The sequence below is a fragment of the Triticum dicoccoides genome, chromosome 1B, assembly GCF_002162155.2.
Source record: "Triticum dicoccoides isolate Atlit2015 ecotype Zavitan chromosome 1B, WEW_v2.0, whole genome shotgun sequence".
In the NCBI taxonomy this organism is placed as follows: domain Eukaryota; kingdom Viridiplantae; phylum Streptophyta; class Magnoliopsida; order Poales; family Poaceae; genus Triticum; species Triticum dicoccoides.
In genome coordinates, this window is record NC_041381.1 from 606,969,870 (window position 1) to 606,980,995 (window position 11,126).

The window sequence follows — 11,126 nt, forward strand, 5'->3', positions numbered from 1 at the left end:
GCGGGCGAGGCGACGGGGGTGGAGCAGGACAAGGGCGTCGAGACCGTGGTCCCCGGGGACCCAGACCCGCCGGGGGAGCGAGGGGAGGCAGCCCGGATGCGCTTGGCCGCCGGTGCGCCAGGCGGGGGAGAGGGGCGGGGGGCCTCGCAGAAGCGCACAATGTGCCCGAAGAAGCGGAAGCGCTTGCACCGCACATCCCGCCGGCACTCCGCGCGCACATGCCCGGGGCTCAGGCGGCGGGGACACACATCCGAGGGTGGAGAAGGCGGCGGCCTGGGACCGCGAGCCGGCCGACGTGCACGCCGCGATGGACGGCGTGGACGGCGGCTTCCGCCCGCGACCTGCCAGCCGGCAGCCTCGTCCGCGGAGGCGTCGCTGGGCGGGAGAGATACCAGGCCCACCTCAGAGCGGGGCCGAGGGCGGGAGGCAGACGACGGGGAGGGGGTCAGGGCGTCAGCGGCCACCGGGGTGCGCTCGGGGGACGCCAGAGCGCCGGCACCCAACACCTGGCGGTAGGACAACCGGGGCGACGGGGAGGCGGACGGAGGGCTGGCCTCCAGCCAGCGGAGTTCGCGAGACCGGCCGACGGGGGGAGGGGAAGCCATCAGAGGCGGGCGCGGGGCCGGGAGGGCCGGGGAGAGGGTGGACGTCGAGGCCGGAGTGGCCACCGACGGCGAGGGCTAGGGCGAGGAGCGGGGAGCCTAGCAGGGAATTCTATGCTATTTTTCGGCCGTCGTTGCATGTCATGGATATGGTACGATCGATTTTTTGACTGAAAGCACAAGAGAACCCGTGGAATCTCCTCCCTTCACATTATAATTTTTGCTAGTTATGTTAGGAGATGGGCTGCATTCCCTAAAAAAAAGAGGTGGACTGCATGAGGTGTGTGACGTGGCTTGATGTGAATGAATGCTGAGGTGTCTATGCTGTATGTTGAAATAAATCAAGTAGTGGGGATGAACTTCTTAAGTATATAGGATTTCGTTTACAAAACAATTATTATCAAAAAATTGTATATTCATAATGAATTATTATACTTCGTAGTTTCTGTTGTCTGAATTGAAATGTTATTTCAAACCGAGCATGAGGTCATCGGTCGGGCGCAGTCTTCCCGAAGCGATGAAGGGCAACGCGGACGACCATCCGAGTCGACGGATCCTGAGTGGTTGGAGTCAAATCTTTCTTCGTCATGGACGACCATCCAAGTCGACGGATCCGGAGTGGTTGGAGTCAAATCCGTTCTTCGTCATGCCGAAGCCCCCCGAAAGTGAGCTTGGGGGCTAAAAGGAAAGGAATGGAGTGGAGTGGGCCGGATCCGATGTGGCGGATGCCTCCGGGCTTGTCATATCCGCCTAAATTTAGGCTAGATATAAGGGATGCCAGTCAACCAGGATGTTGGAGGCTGGTTTGAGGTGCCCGTCTAGGGTTAGATATGTGTTGACAAGTCAGTGATCAGGCCGTTCATCTGGACGCTTGGGGGAATTTTTGAGTCGCCTGCTGAATATGCTCTAATGTATTGAAAATGTATAGGATATTAAAAACGCTTCATATGTTAGTATACGTGAACACTAAAATTGCAATGCATGAACCAACTTTAAATTACATGATAACCTTTTTAAATAAATGAACACCTTTTTAAAACGCACGATCGTTTCTTTCTAGAAAACCTTTTCATAGTACATGACTATTTTTAAATGGACGGGCACTTTTATAATTGCGTGAACATTCTTTCCAAAAAATGTGTGAACACTTTTGAACATATCACACTGTTTTGAAACGTGTTAAAAAAATTATAAGGTGCAAACACAATTTGAAACTAGTCGAACAATTTTTTTCTAAAGATGTGAACACTATTTGTAATTACACCAACATTTTGTAATAGGCGAATACATTTTAAGTGCATGAATTTTTAAAAATACGTGAACATTTTTTAAAGGTGTGGACACTATTTAAAAATACTATTTTTAGGGGAATTTAAAACTACATGAACATTATTTGGAAAACACAAGCATTATTATTTTAGTATAGGCGAACAAATTTCAAGTACATGGCTTTTTACAAATATGTGAACATTTTTTAAGGACCTCAATAAGCCTGAACATTCGGAATTTAAGCATGTCATCCCGAACGTTTTTTGATGGCAACTTTAGTTGCTGCGAGGTGGCAGCTTTAGTTGTTAACACATGGCGACTTTGTTCCAGTTCGATTTTTTGTCAAAAAATTACCATGTTTGTCAACATCGCCTTAACTAAATTTGACATGAAAAGAGTTTGGATTAGCATGCTTAAAAATCAAATGTTTGGGATTTATCTATTTCGTTTTTTAAAGGTGTAGACACTATTTAAAACTACTTTTTTTTTCTCAACAAAGGGTGTTTTTTGTTGACTTATAATGAAACATCAGGGATACAATCATAACAAGTACACATCCAACCTCTCCATAGTTATGATGCACACTTATATTATACTCCCTCTGTTCCGATATATAGTGTGCATAAATTTTCTAGGGAAGTTCCGAAATGTAGTGCGTATTAGCAGCCGCATGCTCATTTGGACGAAAATGACCCTGCACTTTATCCCTTCCTCCCGAAACAAACGCATCTCTTTCTTTCGGACCAGCCCAACTCCAAATCCCCAGTCTCCATGTCTAATGTATGCAGTTGTACGCCTCCAAAGATAATCTGGCGGAGATGATGGTGGTGGAGGCGGCGGCGCCGTGGCAGTCAGCAGCGTGATGGATGGAGGAAGTGAGAGGGAGGAGAGGATGAGGCAAGGTGTGCAGCTGTCGGAGAAGGCGATGATAAAGCAGGTGCTACGGCCACAGACAGAAGCTTGATGAGGAGGCGATCATCGCGGTGCGCGTCCGGCCGTGGCTCTTTTGGCGGCGCCGGGGATCGAAACTATTCCACGATCACGACTGCCGGATCGACATGGCGTGGCTCCTTATCCCCGCCCTGCTTGTCCGTCACCATGGATGGCTTCTTGTCGTCCACCGCGTCGGCGACCGGCGTCACTACAAATTTGAATTATTTATAAATGTCTTAATCGAATTTATCTTTTATATCTAAATAGTTATCCCCTCATCATTCAACATGCATAGAAAAAGGCCCACCTCAACATGCAACTATGCATATTAAAAGTCCACTTCACCATGCAACCATGTATGCATGTAAAATTTCATTCTATTGTGCTATTTACATCAATTTTTTTGTACTTTCAAAAACTATTATTTCAAATATTGGTGTTTCATGTAACCAAAAATCTCATTGAAATATTGCAAAATATTCCCGAAATAACGTGCGGGGTAGTTTATATAAACGGAAGCACAAAGATGAAAATAAAAAATAATTAAAACTGAAAACGAAACTGGAATCCTCGAAAGAAAAAGGAAAAGAAAAGGAAAACGGAACTGGAAAGAAAAGGAAAATCAGCGAAAAAAACGAAACCGCTTTGGGCTTGGGCGATATATACACAGACACCGCCGGCCCTCGCAAACCCCTGTTGCCAGCTACACGGACACCGCCGGCCCCTCTACTCCTCTCTCCCGCCGCCGCGCCGCCCCGTCGAGCCCCAACGCCGCCTCCTCCCTGCCCCCTCAACCCCTGGCAGGCCCTCTCCCTCCCATACGGCCGGCCCTCTCGTCACTCCCTCCCCTTCCCTCCCCTCCGCGAGTCTGTGACTCTGTGTCCGGTCAGGCCTCCCCCTGCCGCCAAGGCCAGGGGCCAGTCCGCCTCTGCCCTCCGGCCTCCGCGGCTCCCCTGCTCGGTTCGCCCTGCAGGGCTGCAGGCGCCCTCCACGGCACGTCTCCACCTCCGGCAGTCCAGCCTCCGTGGCTCTGTCGAAGGTATTTCCCCCCTCTGTTTTAAAACATATTTGAAGATTTTTTTTGTCAATGTCATTGCCTGTGATTGCTACTAGAAAGTAGTACTGTAGAAGATAATCACTGATTGCTTGTAAACCAGTGAAATTGAACTACTTATTATGTGATTCATTTGTCACTTATGTGATTCACTGATTGCCAGATAGACATAATGAACCTAGTGACCACTACATCTCTTTATTATTTTCACTAATTGGTTGTACATCGAAATTGTTTGTCCAATGACCAATGTCCATCAGTCCATGCCACTGCCACTGATTTCTACTTTGTGTATTTGATGATGAAGATGTCGAAGTAGATTTGGCAGCTTTGGAACTTGATTCCGGTACCCACTGCTAGTGTTGAGAGGGTATTTTCCTCATTGAAATATGTGAAGAATCCACTAACATGTCCACTAAGAAAGAAAAAGGGTGATGAATATTTGAACAATTGCTTCGTTACATTCGTTGAGAGAGTATTCTTCAAGCAAGTGAAAGATGAGGATGTCATCAATCTCTTCCCAAAAAGGGATCGTAAAGTCATATTGTAATTTCCTTTGCTGCTTGTAGTCTTTCTTAGAGATATTGCCACAATGATATTTTGCTACTATTATTGATGTATATGGTCATTGATATTGCCATTTTATAGTACATTTTTGCTCTGTTAATAACAGCTGTTACTCATGCCATATTTATCGACAGTTCGCATTTTTGCTTAAAGAAGATTATTGTTGAAAATTTTAATTGTTGTACCTGTTATTTTCTTGTTTTACCATGTGTGGGTCTTCTGAAGTAGCTTGATTTGACTAATTTTCAAATATGTAAGTCTGAGTTAACATATTTGCTACATTATTTCATGGGGTCGATGCACATTTGCTGCTCTTGAAAAGGAAAAGATAAATATGTGAAGTGAAACATATGCATTGGCTCACAATGTTTTTCTGCTATTTGCAGATTCCTGCTCTGTTTTATTGTAAGCGACTTGATGGAGGCAATGGCCGCGAAACTAGTATTCCCCCAGGACAACCCACCACTTTCCATCATTTCTTCTGCTAAGATTGCAGGTGTTCCCATAACCACTGATCCCTGCCTCCCATCAGGTTCAGTGCCCACACTACACTTTGGTTCTGGGTAAGTGGTTACCTTTCAGTGTACATATTTAGGCTTTGACTTCCCCCCTCTGATTACTCATTTGCTTTCTTTTGACGTCAACTATGGATGATGTTATCATGATTTATGCTTGAAGTACCTCTTCTCTTTAATCTCTTCACTGTAATAATATTTGTGATTGTAAGAAATTATGTTGACGAAAATGACGACCATTAGAACATTATGGGTCAACAAAAAAGAGTTTTTTTTTTCCTGAAACGTGCTTTTCCACTACTCATTGTCCCTGGCAGTATTTATGTTTGTTAATTTGTAGTGTCTCAATGAATCTATCATGATTCTGTACAGGGACTTTATACATGGCGTCAACACAGTTCTTCGTTATATTGCCCGTACTACATCTGTTTCCAGCTTCTATGGCGAGGACGCTATTCAGGCAGCACGTGTACGTTTCTGTTCCACATATGCTGCCTGTCAATGATTTTCAAGAATCATCTCGGCATATACTAAGTTGCCATTGTTATTATGCCCATGTAGGTTGATGAATGGCTCGAGTACGCACCACTCATTCTTTCAGGCTCTGAATTCGATGCTGCTTGCTCATTTCTTGATGGATACTTGGCATCTCGAACATTTTTGGTTGGTCATGGTCTGACAGTTGCTGATATTGTAGTGTGGGCAAACCTCAGAGGTAATTTCTGGCTTCTTTCGTCCATCTGTAGTTTATAATGTTCCCTCCCTTTGTCTTACCCTGGAGGTTACAACTCTTTTCTTCAGGAGCTGGTCAACGATGGGAAAGTTTAAGGAGGTCAAGTAAGTACCAAAACCTTGTCCGTTGGTTCAACAACGTGGCTGTAGACTATGCACTAGAAGAAGTTACATCTGCTTATGTTGGAAAGCAAGCAATTGGCAAATCTCCCGCACCATGCCTGAACCAAAAGATGCATGGCTTGGAAAATATCTCAGTTCATGAGATAGATCTCCCAGGTGCAAAAGTTGGGGAGGTTTGCGTACGTTTTGCCCCAGAGCCTAGCGGGTATCTCCACATTGGGCATGCTAAGGCTGCACTGTTGAACCAGTATTTTGCAGATAGATATAAAGGACGTCTTTTAGTTCGATTTGATGACACAAATCCTTCAAAGAAAGCAGTGAATTTGTTGAGAACGTCCTGAAGGATATTGAGACGCTTGGGGTTCAATACGATGCAGTTACATACACATCGGATTATTTCCCAAAGCTAATGGAGATGGCTGAATGTTTGATTAAGCAGGGAAAGGCATATGTTGATGATACACCCAAGGATAACATGAATACTGAAAGGAGGGACGGTGTGGAATCTAAATGTAGAAACAGCACTGTTGAGGAGAACTTGTTGTTGTGGAGTGAGATGGTTAATGGTACCAAGAGGGGTACTCAGTGCTGTGTGCGTGGTAAACTTGACATGCAGGACCCCAACAAATCACTTCGAGATCCTGTTTACTACCGTTGCAGCCCTGATCCCCATCATCGTGTTGGCTCAAAATACAAGGTCTATCCAACATATGACTTTGCATGCCCATTTGTTGACGGATTGCAAGGAGTGACTCATGCTCTTCGTTCAAGTGAGTATCATGATCGGAACGCACAGTACTACCGTATCCTTCAGGACATGGGGCTGCGGAGGGTTGAACTCTATGAGTTCAGCAGACTGAATATGGTTTATACCGTTCTTAGCAAGCGCACGCTTCGCTGGTTTGTACAAAACAAGAAGGTGGAGGACTGGACTGACGCACGCTTTCCCACCGTACAAGGCATATTACGTCGTGGCTTGAAGATTGAAGCCTTGATCCAGTTTATACTCGAGCAGGTAATCTTCTAATGAGTTACTCTTCTTATCTATTACTCCGTATTTATGTGTGAGTTTTAAGTTATTAAACTCTCCTTTCTTTTTTTGCATTTCCTATTTGTGAAGGGTGCTTCAAAGAATCTGAATCTCATGGAATGGGATAAACTCTGGACAATCAACAAGAAGATAATTGATCCAGTCTGTGGAAGGCATACTGCTGTGCTGAAGGACAAAAGTGTGCCCTTGATACTCACTAATGGCCCAGAGGTACCATTCATTAGAATTTTACCTAGGCACAAGAAATGCAAGGGTGCTGGAAATAAGGCTATAACGTTCGCAAACAGAATTTGGCTAGAGTATGCTGATGCATCAGCCATTAGCGTGGGTGAGGAGGTCACTTTGATGGACTGGGGAAATGTTATCATTAAAGAAATCAAGACAGATGATGGAACAATTACTCAACTAGTTGGTGAGCTCCATCCTGACGGGTCAGTGAAGATGACAAAGCTGAAGCTAACATGGCTATCAGATACTGAAGACCTTGTGTCTCTCTCTTTGGTGGATTTTGACTACCTAATCATCAATAAAAAGGTGAGGCATCATGTTCTATGTTCATGTTGGTAGGGTTGCGGTCACTTGAGCACCAGAACCGTTTCTTATACTACCTATTTGCTGCATTAGTTTCTTATTAATCTGTTAACGTTCAACTATGCGTTGCTTGGCGAACTTGTCTCTTCCATCAATGTGTCCATGTTGTCTCAGTCAATCCTCATTCCTAAGTGGTACATCTACATGTTCTTTTAGTCCTACTAATATGTGGCACTTTTGCAGCTTCAACTGGGAGAAGATGATAAACCCGGAGGTGAGAAGTTTCTTGAAAATCTTAACCCATGCACCCGACGAGAAGCTTTAGCTCTTGGAGACCCAAACATGCGGAACATCAAGCGAGGAGAAGTTATACAGCTCGAAAGGAAAGGCTATTACAGGTGTGATGTTCCATTTGTCGGGTCATCGAAACCAATCATGCTTTTTGCCATTCCCGATGGCCGACTGAAGTCCACGTCGATTGTCTCTGGAGCCTAGCTTCAACACGTTATGTTGGGTTAATACTTGTACTTTTTTGGACAAAAATCTTGCAACCATATTGGTATCCTCAGACTGAAACATGGAACTTCAGATTTTGGTTCTTCAGTGTCGCTAGGTAGTTCCTTTTGCATGTTTGAGGACCTTGCGCAACAAATATCAAGATGATAATTGATTGATCTTCTGCACATCTGTGGTGGTGGATGACTTGTCTGCACATCAAAGAATGTTCCTATTGAAATATCTCCCTTGTTTCAAACTTTGGGCCCTTTATTTGGCATGTTTGCAATGCCAGCCGTTCTGCTCTGTTCTTCAGCAACGGTGTGTTGTTTTAAGTTCTCAGATTTTGTTGTACTCCTAGATGCTGATCTATTGTGACCCAAATGGTCTACCTATTAGGACCTATTTGGTATGATTCCCATATATGTTGGCAGTTTCATGCCAAATTTGCTTTTACTTTTAAATGACACCCGAAACTTCCACGGTTAGTTTTGGCAGTTTTTCTCTCTCTGAACACTCGCACCTTGTACAACACTGGCTGGGACCATGTCCCTTTACTTTTGTTTTCTCACTTGGTGTAAACTATGCCTGCAATCTCTAGTATGTTCTTTTTTTTTCGAGACAATTCTTTTTATATTTGGAAAGTAAGGAATTAACTGGAATTGGTAGAACCTAAACCCTTGCTTAGGCGTGAAAAGAAGAATAGAGGAATGGCAGCATCAAAATTAAGTAGTGAAAGGATATCGTGCCGACAAACACCGGCAAGAGTAATTCGTGGGCACATGTCCGCCTGGATGCGGCGTTCTTATTCCCCGAACTTTTATAAGATTTATTCCATACTCGTAGGGCTCAAAAACAAGATACAAAAGGTAATGTGCAACATTGCACATTTTTTTGACAATGGATGGATTTTATTTACTCAATATAAAGCATCAAGAGGATACAAATACAAAAAGCACACACCTGGCCTCTACATAATTAGGATGCACACACACCCAACACTGACGTCAGGGCCGGTCCTGAGATTTTGGGGGCCCAGGGCGAGACTAAAATTTGGGGCCCTTAATATAGACATCATAACAATAAAAATGAACATAAGTATATATGAAATATTACCAATAACACTTCTAAAATCAGTATGCATATATCAAATAATTTATGCATATTACCTTAAACATTTCTTCTAATATTCCTTGATGCAAAGTCACTTCTGATGTGGTCGATGTCAATATCATCTAATAATTTCTTCTCATTGCATAATGTTGTCAAACCATTTAAACTTTGCTGCGTCATTGTTGACCTCAGATAATTCTTTAGTAATTTCAATTTCGAAAAGCTTCTTTCGATCGATGTGATAGTCACCTACACAGTAAATAAGATGTGATATGTAATAATTAGTTTCTCTCACTTGGTCAAAAATCTACATAGTAGACGTTGCATCATCTCACAAAATGAATCTCATAATCTTCAATTCTTAAATAAGATCATATAACTTAACATCACATGAACCGTCAAGAAAGAAAGTTTCTGCAAACTTGATGCAACACTCTTGAAGTTCCATATCATTCAATGATCTCAGGGTGCCCGAACTCAATAAAAATCTGAATATTTCTTTAAACGTCACGAGTTCTTTAAATCTATCTTTCAAAAAAGTAATCACCATATCAATCCCAAAAGAATATATAACTTGAAAAGCCCTCTCACCTTCTAGGATTTACTAGGAAACGCAGTAAGACTATAGGATATACCTCGGATGGTCGAATCGTTGATGGATGGAGAGAAAAGAAGGGTTGTGACGACAGGGCCCAGGGAATTGACATCGGACAATCTGAATTACAAAGGAAAATTCGATTGAGGAGAAAAGGGAGAAGGAGCGCCGAGCGTGCAGTTGCGAAGACTACGCGTTCGCGGCCGCTGCAAAATAGGGAACCGCGGCGTGAATGCGTGCGTGATGGAAGGGATCAATCAGTTCTTTTTTTAGATGCGCACGTACTAATCTTGGAACAAACAAATCTGAAGGATCAAACACTTCCTTATTTTTCGACATGCACGTACAAACTAGGAAGAATCGATCGCTGGCTCGCGTGTTGTACGTTCTGTTGTGCCGCATGAGGCCCAGCCATCCAGCCCATATAAATTTTTTTATCACCCAAAATATGTTGGGCCAAAGCCTACCTGTATACCTGCGGAGGGGCCCCTTGATTTTGGGGGCCCGGGGCGGCCGCCCCCTGCCCCCCCTCAGGGCCGGTCCTGACTGACGCACACAAAAAAAAAATAGCCGGTAAATAGCAAAGTCATATAAGACTAAAGCTACGCCTAAGCAAGGAAAAAAAAACCCAAGGCGGTCAAATCTTTGTTTTGTGAACTATAATAATGACCTTATCCGCACCAACTATCTCATGACCCATACGGGCGACGATGTTCTTCAACGACAACACCTTTAGAAAGGGAGCGAGATGCACACACGTCTTCGTCACCGGACCGAACCACCAAAGCCAGGTTCAAGGTTTTCACCCTAAAGAACCAATCTGAGCATATCCGAACAATGCCTTCAACAAGGTAGTGATTTCGCCATTGTCAGGTATAACCATCTCGGCCAAACCTGGGTTTTTACCCCGGGACTCGAGATCGGGTGTTCAAGAAGCACCATCATCGAAGTCACTCATGTGTTATCTCCACCACTTTTCCTCTATCTTAACAGCAACATGCGATGTCTGTCCGCCGCCACTACACACCTATACCTTGCGTCAAGTATCGTTCATAGATTACATCTCACTGCCGAAGGTAACCATCGGATCTGGAGAGAAAAGAATCCCCGCGAAGATCTTTCGGTGGTCACCGCAATCCGTGGCGAAGCTGCCACTGCAGACCGGTGTAATCAACACCAATGACGGAGGACACCATCACCACGTCACCAACGAGAGCTCTGTCCAATCTAGTTGGCACAGTAGACCATAGCGTCGGAAGGCGGATTTGTGTCGGATGCCAGATTCGCATTCGAGTGCACCGTTACTGCAGCGGATCATGTGCTCCACACCAGTGTATCAGGCCAATTCCAGCGCGCGACCCCACACCGTCCGGCCCCGTCCGTTTGGGGAAAAACGGACAGACCCGGCGGCTCAGCGCGCAACGGCTTGGACCCATCTTGTCCGTTTTGTGTTCGGCCCGACCCATTTCGAGCGCAAACATGCGCCCGGTTTGGGTCCAGGCGGACAGCAAACGGACGCGCCGCTCGTCCGCTTCGGGGCCGCCTG

General features: G+C 44.8%; 1 pseudogene; it reads left to right on the top strand.

Annotated features, from left to right (window-relative positions):
* The first annotated feature begins 3,580 nt into the window (after nucleotides 1-3,580).
* On the top strand, nucleotides 3,581-8,346 carry LOC119349065 (annotated as a pseudogene).
* The last annotated feature ends 2,780 nt before the right edge of the window (nucleotides 8,347-11,126 follow it).